We start from the raw sequence: 10,393 nt of genomic DNA, 5'->3' as shown, positions 1-10,393 counted from the left end.
AAAATCACTGATGTCAGAGACATGTTTCACCTTGGCAGAAACGTAATCAGAAATATATGTGACTGGGTTGTCAAGATTAAGGAACCAGTAGAATTTCAGTTAGTGTGGTAAAAATGTAATTTAGGAATTCCTGTAATAAAGAGGAAGAAGATACCTAACATGGCTGATGAGCTAAGTGTCTGCAGCTCTCTGCATGATTACTTTTCTTTTGTTTATGTCACAAATGAAAAAATGTAGATATAGTGTAATCACTTTTACAAATAGTCTGTTTATTGTGCCCTTTTAAAAAATTAAACATTTGAGATCAAAATTACAACCAAAAAGAAAAAAAAAAACCAATCTCATAGTCGTTGAGTCAATTCTGACTCATAGTGACCCTACAGGACAGAGTAGAACTGCCCCATACAGTTTCCAAGGAGCACCTGGCAGAGTTGAACTGCTGACCTTTTTGATTAGTAGCCATAGCACTTAACCACTACACCACCAGGGTTTCCAAAATGACAACAGTTACTCTAAAGCACAGATGAGAACTTTAAGGGGCGGAGAGTCTAAGTTAATGATGGAGAAACAATATGGGCAGAGATAGTGAGGACAGAGACACAACGTAAAGTATGCAACCACTGTCAATGAACTGTACATGTAAAAATTATTGATTGGATATGTTTTGTTGTGTATATTTTCACAAAATAAAAAATAGTCTGCTCATTAACTGTGTATATAATGTGACCAGGAGAAAAGTATATATATATATTTTTTAATTTCACTGGACTGGCTCTCCTACTTTTTCTTTATTTATTATGAGAAAATTAATTTTAAGTGTTTTTAAATAACCTGTCACTTTTCAGGAAATTAATCAATAGAAGTGTACATTGTAATTGCTTATTTATTTGCTTGTTTCTGTCACCCCTGAATCTCATGAAAACAGGAATTCTGTCTTTGTCATTGATACGTGCCCAACACCTAGCACATTGTCTTATAAGTGGAATAAACTACTCTCTGAACCAGCCAAAGCTACATCACCTTCAACAAACTTTTGCAAAATTACATCCCTCAACTCCCCAAGATAAGAAAATAAATGTATCCGACTTCCAATGTCAGCATCTTTTATCGAACTGACTACAATTAGAAGAGCACTACAGGAGGTACCATAAGAGGCTACAAACAACGCAGCACAGGAGTAAGTTTTGTGTAGGAATAGTAAAAACTCTCCGATTGTAAAAAAAAAAAAAATCCTATGCTTATATGTATTTCACACAAACACCTATCTGTTTGAGGTGACACCTGTCTCGCCCTGCTCAGGGATGACCTTTAAAGCTTTCATCAAGAGGCATCTCCAGGTTTCATCAGGAACACCTTAATTACTGTAGCTGTGTTAAGGCAAGGCAAATCAGTATCAACTATGGGGGGATGGGGAGCAGAGAGAAGACTTGTATTTTGGAAAACAATCACAGAAAATTAAGTAGCCAACTGTTTAAATCGGAAATGCGAATATTTATTGGTTGGTTTTTAATCAAACACTATGTGGACAGTGAAGGAGTCATGAAGAGCAAAACAGTAGCAACAAAAGAAAGAACAAAGAACATAGAGGGGACAAAGGGGTTTACTTTCATACATTACATTAATTTACACTTACATTATATATCATATCATATTACATTACATTTAAGAAGCCCTGGTGATGCAATGATTAAGTGCTTGGCTGCTAACTGAAAGGTTGATGGTTTGAGCCCACCTAGCAGCTCCAGAGGTGAAAGATCTAGTATATCTGCTTGCATAAAGATTTAAGTTAGAAAACCCTATGGGCAAGTTTACTGTCACATACGGTCTGTATGAGTCTAACTCGACTTGATGGCACTTAACAACAACAACTTTACATTTAAGTAAGTAGTTTTCATCAAAATAATTTCACCCATTTAAAACCATTAAGATATTGAAGGGGGAAAAAGAACTATCTGGGTCACTTTGTGTCATCTTTCTGCATCTCTTTAAGGGAGCAGGTTGAGATGACACAGTAAAGAACAACGAAGACAGCTTGTTGGCTTTAGTAGAAATTGAGCAGACTGAACTAAGCAATAGGCTTTCCGTTCTTTTTTTGGGTCGGCTTGCCAAAGCCCTAGACCAATTAGAATTTTTTGGATTGGATTGGTGAAGAGCAGGAACTGGGAGGCTGGATTCAGGAGACCTGGCTTCCCATGCCACTTTGTAGCTTGTGACATCGGGCCAATACTTGTCTTTCAGTGCTTCAGTTTCATTATTTAGAAAATGGGAGTAATAATGTGTCTGTTTTAAAAGGCTGTTGTGAAGATGAGATGGGCCTGTGTGTGAAAAGCCCTTAATAAACTCTAAAACGCTCCCCAGATGTTAGTTATTATATCCTTTAAAGGACACAAAACTGTTTGAATTGCACAGGAGATTGCAAAAAAAAAAAGCTCTTTGACACTTTTAGTCAGAACTTGACCCTGAGCTTAATCTTGCTATAAAGCCAAAGGGTTCTTGTGCCCCACACCAGCCCAGGGCACGGTCACCCACTCAGCCGCTGGGGTCACTGCTGTATTCCATCCGGAATTGCTGCTCCCCCTCCCATCAGTTTCCCGGGAGGACCGCGACGTTCTTCACTATCTGGGTGGCGCCAGCTAAAGGGCGTGGGCCGGGCCGAGCAGGGGACCGCGGGGCCGGGGGAGGGCTTGGAGACTGGCTGGGCTGCAGGGACGCCGGGTCGGGGCGTGGCCTCAGCGGGGGGCGTGGCCTCGCCTGTCGGGCGTTCTGGGCGGCGGGCGCAGCGAGCGAGGCAGCGAGCGGACGCGCGCGGCCCCTGCGCACTCGGCCGCCGCCTGCGCGCGTTGCGGCCAGAGCTGCACTCTCGCCTCCCCGGTTCTGCAGCCGAGCCTCGCGCTAGCCGCTGCCGGGCCCAGGAGAACTAGGTCCTCTGCCCTCACAGCACTGGTGTCCCTTCCCCTCGCCCGTCTGACCGCAACAGGTCTGGAGAGGGTGGAGGCGACGAGGGCGCCAGATCAGGGAGTGGAGGACCGAAGGGCTGGAAGGTAAGCGGAGCCCTGCGTCCCGGGGCAGGGGTCAGCCCGGCCCCCCACGCCGGCCCCCGACTTCTCGGAAGCCAAGCTCTCCCCGCCTCGCCGCGGGCTTCCCAGCACGCTGACTCAAGCCGCTGGCGTTTCCACTTTTCCGGTGGGAACCTTTGGGGAGAACCGGCAAAGGAGACGCAGAGCTCCACCTCCCCGACTTGAAAGTCCGAGGCAGGTAGCGTCTAGGAAAACGCAAGGGAGCACAGAGTGGGGCCTCATCCTCCTCCAGCCTCCCTTCCCCCCCAAATCAGAACATCTCCCTGTGCGGAAAGATGTTCAGTTGTTGGAACCTGGTCTCTGGGTTGCGTAATAGAAGAGTCCCAGAGGTTTCTCAGGGTGAAAGTGGGGCTTTTCTGCACCCCGAGGCCCTCTCCCCGCTCCATTGTCACCACCCCTCGCAGCTCCTCCCCCCGGTCTAGTGGAGCGAATTAGTGGTCCAATCCCATCTGATTGTGGTTGAGCTGGAGGCGTGTGTCGGTGGTCCGCAGACTCGAGAGAGCGAGGAAGAAAGTTTGAGGCACCTTCTGAGACTTCTTCCTGGGCCAGAGGGACACGGCGCCTTCAGAATGTGGGCCTAGTTAATTTCTCTGGATAATATTTTGCCCTCAGGTGTCTGATCATTTGTGACTGCGGTAATGCGAACCCTCAGACGTTGCGAACACCTGTGTCGACGCATGAAGAGAGGAATTAGGGGGTTATGGGAATCATGTATTTCTTTACTGGTAGTTACATTAATGAAGCTGCGACAGACCTTCGAGCGCCTTGATACTTGCTACTGGGTTCGTCTCCCTGGAGTTCCCCAGCCCCTCATATTGTTACGCAGATTGTCTCAGGAAGACCCTTGGCTTTGGGAGTCCTTGTGTGTCCGAATCTTAGAACTAGTCTCTGGAGAAGGAAGGGCCTTGCAATCGGTGTTGGTGTGTGTGTCTTTTAACCCTGATGGTGCACGTTGGGGGTGTCACCACCAAGGACGAGCCAGACGTATTTAAAAATTACAATAAAATACAATGCGAGACCGTAAATTAAGACGAAGACCCAGGGTTCCCTGGACAGTTGCCAAAGTGAGAAGAACTCAGTAATTGAGGTACAGAAACATCAGGCGAGGGAGCGGTCCGAGAGGTGTGGGGATTTTTGTGCAGGACTATTTTAGAGTGAAGTCCTGCGGAGTGTAGGGAAGGTAGGCGGCGGCGGGACACCTCCCCTGGGCTTGAGTAGTGTCGCCCCCGACGGCGTCCGGAAGGCACGAAAAAGAAAAAAAAACCTTTGGACTTGGGAATCTAGTTCTGCTCAGAGGCTTAAGAATACCTAGGCATGGCCCTGTTTCAATGTTTACTTCCTCTGTCTAATGCATTTCCTTAGCTTGCCTTTCATCTTTAGTGGAAAAGATTAGTTGAGTGGATATTCTGGAAGCAGATTTCACAGGAGAATTTTAAAATTCTGGAGGATTCGCCTGCTTTAATTTAAAGGTGTTGTCTCCAGCCTTGTCAGAAAGTATTGTAATTGAAGATAAATAAGCAGAAAAGGAATGGAGCGAACTAAAGGATAACAATTCAAGGGAATGAAGGGAAACCAGGAGAGAAAGCAAAAGTGTAGATAAGTAATACTTAGTACAAGAAAAACTAATTTGAATTCAGCTAATTTAGGAGAGAAGGAACCAGGGAACCTACTTGGACAGCTTTGGTCATTTTGAGACAAATAAAGGATTTCAAGAGTGGGATGCAAGACTGAAAAAATGAGCTTAGATATTGAGAACTATTTTTCTTTTTCCTAATATGACTTACAGTAATGATGAGGCTGGGAATATGGGATTTGAAGGTATATTGCTGTGAATTTTTCACTTTTCATGTGCAGTTAAGAAAATGAAGTTTTACGTATCAGAGAAAATGTCTTATTCACAGTAGTAATTGAATTTCTGTAAATGTGTCTTTGGTGTTTGCCATTTGCTTAACTTTTCCACTTAGTAAAAATACAATTTTGAAGAATCACAGTGTGTTAAATTAGAATACGAAGATCATCCAGAGATTGGGAATTTATGCCCAGAGTAAAGCCCAGGTGATTTTAAACATTGCCTTCTACATGATGGGGAACGTGCCTGCACTTTTTTGCCTCCAGAAGTCACTGTTTCACTGTGGGGCAGTAAGAGTAGTAGTTAGACTGCAGCAAAACTGATTGCCTCTCCTGTTTCCTATCTGGTTTACCTAAATGTTGCAGAGTTGCTTGAGCTAAAAGTTACTTTGTAATTGACTAAGATACTTACTCAGGTGGGTTTTAGATTAATTTTGGAAGAGTACTTTTTGATTAAGGTACATATATATGAGTTGCATCTACAAATCACTGTAGCCATGTGAGCATTTTCTTCAGCTGAAGTTATGTATTGCCTTGGGAGTTAAAAAGATGGGTGGAAAAAATTAAACTTAGAAAAGGCAAACTTGTTTTCAGTATATATTTTTTTAAACCAAATAGAAGGAGCCCCATGTTCAGCTCTCTAATTTGTGCTTTTTCATTGAACATATTTGCATAATCCTCTATGAAGTTAGTTGAATGTTAAAATCCAAAATCTGGAGATGGTTTTATGCTTTCAGTTTTTTAACAGGTAGAGCTAACTTATATGTAAGTATTTGAGTGAGTATAAGACATGTACCAGGGACAGTATCTTCTGTAGATGTCTCTTTTAAGGTATGGAGACATAGCTGTGACTTTTTTCCTTACTATTAACCCCCTATATTGAAAGCTGTCCTTGAACTTTTATTCATTTGCTATTTTAGGTATGTCTGTTGAAGCTAAAAGCTCAAAAGTCCTCCATCTCAAGAAATTTAGACTATTAACTAATTTTTCAGCAGAGAAAGTATGTTAGAGAGTACAAATTAAGGAACTGCATTTAACATAAAGATACAAAGTTTTATAAATAAATTATATATTCCTCATTATAAATTTAACAATGGTTTCTCTTCCCAAATGATTTTTAATTGGCACTGGCTTTCTAGCAGTGTCTGTCTCTCTCTCTTATATGCAGTAGGAGTTTATTTAAACTTTCCCGAATTGAATCTCAGATTTTATTAAAATAGATCACATAAACCCTGTAATGCATTTTTTAAAGTTTTCCCACTGTGTGAAATTGTATGTAAAATATGTGGTTGTTTTTAGGTACACATCCTTTATTTCTGATTCATTGTTTATATGTGCAACACAAATTGTTGTGGACTTGACACCATTAGGCTCTATGGCCATCAGAGTTGCTAATAGGAGTTTCTGTTTTATGCCTTAGGACAAAACTTCTTCAGTAGTATTCTCTAGAGGAAGAAAATCAGCTGATTTTCTTAAATTATCTGGCCCATTTGAAACATGACTAAGGATTTCTTGTTAGAGTGACTTTTTCCTATTTAAAGACAGATTATTGTGACAAGTGGAGCCTGTAGGAATCAATTTCATCATTAATATAACACCTCGCATTCAGTCTACATGTAAGTACTGAGTGTCTTCTACATCCCAGGATCGGGGAAACTGTGACAACGCTGTGATCAAGAAAATGCCTGTGCAGGTGAAGCTTACGTTCACATAGCCCCTCACTGCTTACCAACTGCATTAACTTGACATATCACTGAAGCCTAATTGCAACTCTCAAGTTGGAGATCATTTTCCATTTTAAAATCAGGAAATTGAGTTGAAGTTAAGTGACTTGACTTGTGACTCAAAGCCTGGTGCCCTTTCTACTGTGGTACGTAAACTGTGTTGGCTATGTTGATATGTGGCTTCCTGTTTTTCAAGAATTACAGCTTGACTCTAAAATATAAATAGTGCTTCTCTTTGGCTAAGTAATTCATTCTGAGTGTTATGAGAATAAAAAAGGCAACTATTTTTATTTAGTATTCTGGACATGTGTTTGTGCTGCGAAAGGAAAATGTTAGACCTATTAAGTAGACACGTGGTGTTCATTTGTACTAGATAAAGATCCTTACTTTCCTAGAAATTCAATGCAGGGCCTTATGACCTGGCTCCCTTAGTGCTTTAAAACTCTTATTCAATTTATAAAAGCTCAGTTTATAGATTTTGGGAGCATATCCCTTATATAAACCAGGTAATGTTTCTTTCAACTGTACAGACACAGTGCAGGCATAGCAGTGGCTCCCAACTTGCACTCTGCATCAGAATCTCCTGCAGATTTATGAAAATACAGATGTGGGCTTACCCCAGAGGTTCACATTCAGTAGGTCTGGAGCAGAGTCCGAGGTTTTTCATTTCCACCAAGTTTGCCGGTGATGTTGGTGGTTCTGGGGCAGGCCTTTGAGAACCACTGCAGTGTGGCAGAGAGTTCTAAAGCATTTTTTTTTTTTTTTGGATATGGATATGAGCCTGGTTTTGAATCTTGGCTATGCCATACCCACTGGCTGTTAGACCTTGCACAAATTACTTTTTGCCAAGAACTATGAGGCATCTTGCTTGAGATTTTACCTTATTTGCAATCTAACAAGTTAACCCCCACCGCTTGATGATTGCTGTCAGAAAACATGAGGCTCTTGGGTCAGAGAGGAATAACTTTATGACTCATAGCAATAGCTATAGCCAGAGTAACAATATTTTCTTATCCTGGTTCCCCAAGCTCCAGGTCCCAAAGCGTGATGTAAAGAGGGCCAGGTTGTCAAGCTCAGTGGGTTGTGTTATGGGTGAGGAGTCCTAATCTTTTATAATGGTCAGTGAGCATGCCTGCCTTTTTCTCAGGAGGGAGACATTATCTTGATTGTGCTGTCTAGTAAATATGCCTACCCTATTGCTCCGGAAAAAGGAGCCCTGGCAGCGCAGTGGTTAAGCCTCACTGCTAATCAAAATGTCCAAGGTTCGAACCCACCAGCCACTCCTCAGGAGAAAGATGTGGCGGTCTTTTTCTGTGAAGATTTACAGCCTTGGAAACCCTAAGGGCCAGTTCTACTCTGTCCTGCAGGGTCGCTGAGTTGGAATTGACTCAATGGTAATGAGTTTGGTTTTTGGTTTATTGCCATGGAAGACCCCTAGGTAGTACAAATGGTCAAGTACTACTAGCTGAAAGTTTGTTCAGATCCACCCAGAGGCACCTCAGAAGACAGGCCTAGTGATCTGCTTCAGAAAGGTCACAGCCTTGAAAACCCTATGCAGCAGTTCTACCCCGCACACATGGGGTTGCCATGAGTCAGAATCCACTTTGTGACAACTAACAAGAGCAACATTGCTTTGGAGGCAGATGCTAACCACCTCTATCTTCCGAGGCTGTCTGCTATACAAACATCCTGAAAAACAGTCCTGCAGCGGAGGTACTTGGTGCCTGTCACAGATTGAATTATGTCCCCCCAAAAATGTGTGGATCAGTTTGGCTGGGCCGTGATTTCCAGGATTGTGTGGTTGTCCTCCATTTTATGATTGTAATTTTATGTTAAAGAGGATTAGGGTGGGATTGGGCCACCTTTACCCAGGACACATTCCTGATCCCCAGCATAAAGGGAGTTTCCTTGGGGTGTGGTCCGCACCACCTTTTATTTCTCAAGAGATAAAAAGGAAAGCAAAGCAAGCAGAGAGTTGGGGACCTCATACCACCAAGAAAGCAGTGCTGGGGAGCAGAGTGCGTCCTTTGGGCCCTAGGTCCCTGTGCAGAGAAGCTCCTCGTCCAGGGGAAGATTGATGAGAAGGCCAACAGAAAGAGAAAGCCTTCCCCTTGAGCTGACGCCCCAAGTTTGGACTTTTAGCGCACTTTACTGTGAGCAGATAAACCCCTCTGTGTTAAAGCCATCCACTTGTGGTATTTCTGTTATAGCAGCACTAGATGACTAAGACAGTGCCTCTCTTTGCAGGACTTGAGTCCTGTGGAGAATTGTCCCCCAGCACTTTTCTGTTCCTTAGATTTTCCCTTTGTAAAATTCGGTTAACAATGTGGTAGTACTTCTTGTATTAGATAAAGTAGATTAAAGATAATAATAATAAGCAAGCATTTGGAGCAGAGCATAAGTAGTTCTCTACAAATATTGAGGGAAAGGATTGAGTTTCCTTTTTTAAAAGTGGTAAAAATACTACTTTATAAGATGAAATAATTGCTTCGCTCAGTATCCTGAATCTTGAGTTTGTTCCAAGAAACTTCCTTAATGGGCCCAAATTCTAAAATGGGCATAACTAATTGTAAGATCTTTTAGCAGCCCATGGGGAATGAGGCAGAGATATATTTTTTTTCCTGATTTTTAAAATTGTATTTTAGATGAAGGTTTATAGAACAAACTAGTTTCTCATTAAACAATTAGTACACATATTGTTTGGTGACATTGGTTACCAACCTTTTGACATGTCAACCCCCCCCCCGTTCTTAACTTTGGGTTTCCTATTACTAGCTTTCCTTGCCCTCCTGCCTTCTTGTCCCTGCCTCTGGGCTGGTGTGCCCATTTAGTCTTGTTTTGTTTGATGGTCCTGTATAATCTTTGGCTGAAGGGTGAGGCAGAGACTTTTACTACCAGTACTTACACGCACTCCCACGTTTCTCCGTCTCTTTGATCACACAGAATCATTGACTAATTCTGGCCAGTGGTCTGGGTGTGGGAATAGCATGTTCTAGCTTTCTCTTCTAGTCCTACAGTAAACCTTGAAGCCACATATTGAGAGAGTGGAACCTCCAATAGCACAGGGTTTCTCCATGTCCACGTGGAGCAAACTTAACCAACTGCCCTCCCACCTCCACATACCAGTATGCAATGGACATAAAGAAGGAGCCCGAAATGAGCCAACTTACTGAGGTTTTGGGGTTACTTTGCTACTGTAAAATAACCTAGACTATCTTCACTATATTCCAGCACCTGCAATGCCTGCCTACTGTGTAAGAGTTGATGACCATTTAAAAAAAAAAAAAAAAATACAGGCTCTGAGGCATATATATGTAACTAGTCATGGAGTTTCCATGCTGTTGAAGGGAGATAAGCAATAAACATTTATTTATTTTGCATAAATTAATTTCAGAAAGTAACAAGTATTATGGAAAAAAATGTGATCAGCACTTATTTTTCTACCCTTGTCCATTCCCCCTTTTTTGTTCCTAAAAATCAAAACCAAAACCCACACCGCCAGCAAGTTGATTCCGATTCATAGCAACCCTATAGGGCAGAGTAGAGGTGCCCCATAGGATTTCCAAGGCTGTAATCTTTTTGGAAGCAGACTGCCGTATCTTTCTCCCATGGGGCAGCTGGTGGGTTTGAACCAACGACCTTCAGTTGGCAGCTGAGCACTTTAACCACTGTGCCACCAAGGCTCCTGCTAGGGGAACTTTAACTACATGGGACTACATCCTGCCCAACCTTAGGTGATAGATC

General features: G+C 42.6%; 1 protein-coding gene across 6 annotated transcripts in view; it reads left to right on the top strand.

Moving 5' to 3' along the window:
- The first annotated feature begins 2,777 nt into the window (after window positions 1–2,777).
- Window positions 2,778–10,393, top strand: part of AFF1 (ALF transcription elongation factor 1) — a 227,247-nt gene continuing 219,631 nt past the window's right edge. For all 6 annotated transcript variants that reach the window (XM_049885769.1, XM_049885768.1, XM_049885772.1 and 3 more), the window contains exon 1: window positions 2,778–3,041. The gene's annotated coding sequence lies outside the window, so the exon portion shown is untranslated. The remainder of the gene's footprint in view (window positions 3,042–10,393) is intronic.

This window comes from Elephas maximus, chromosome 5 (genome assembly GCF_024166365.1).
Source record: "Elephas maximus indicus isolate mEleMax1 chromosome 5, mEleMax1 primary haplotype, whole genome shotgun sequence".
NCBI lineage: Eukaryota > Metazoa > Chordata > Mammalia > Proboscidea > Elephantidae > Elephas > Elephas maximus.
The sequence above is the reverse complement of the archived record's forward strand: the minus strand, read 5'-3'. Positions and strand labels throughout refer to the sequence as shown.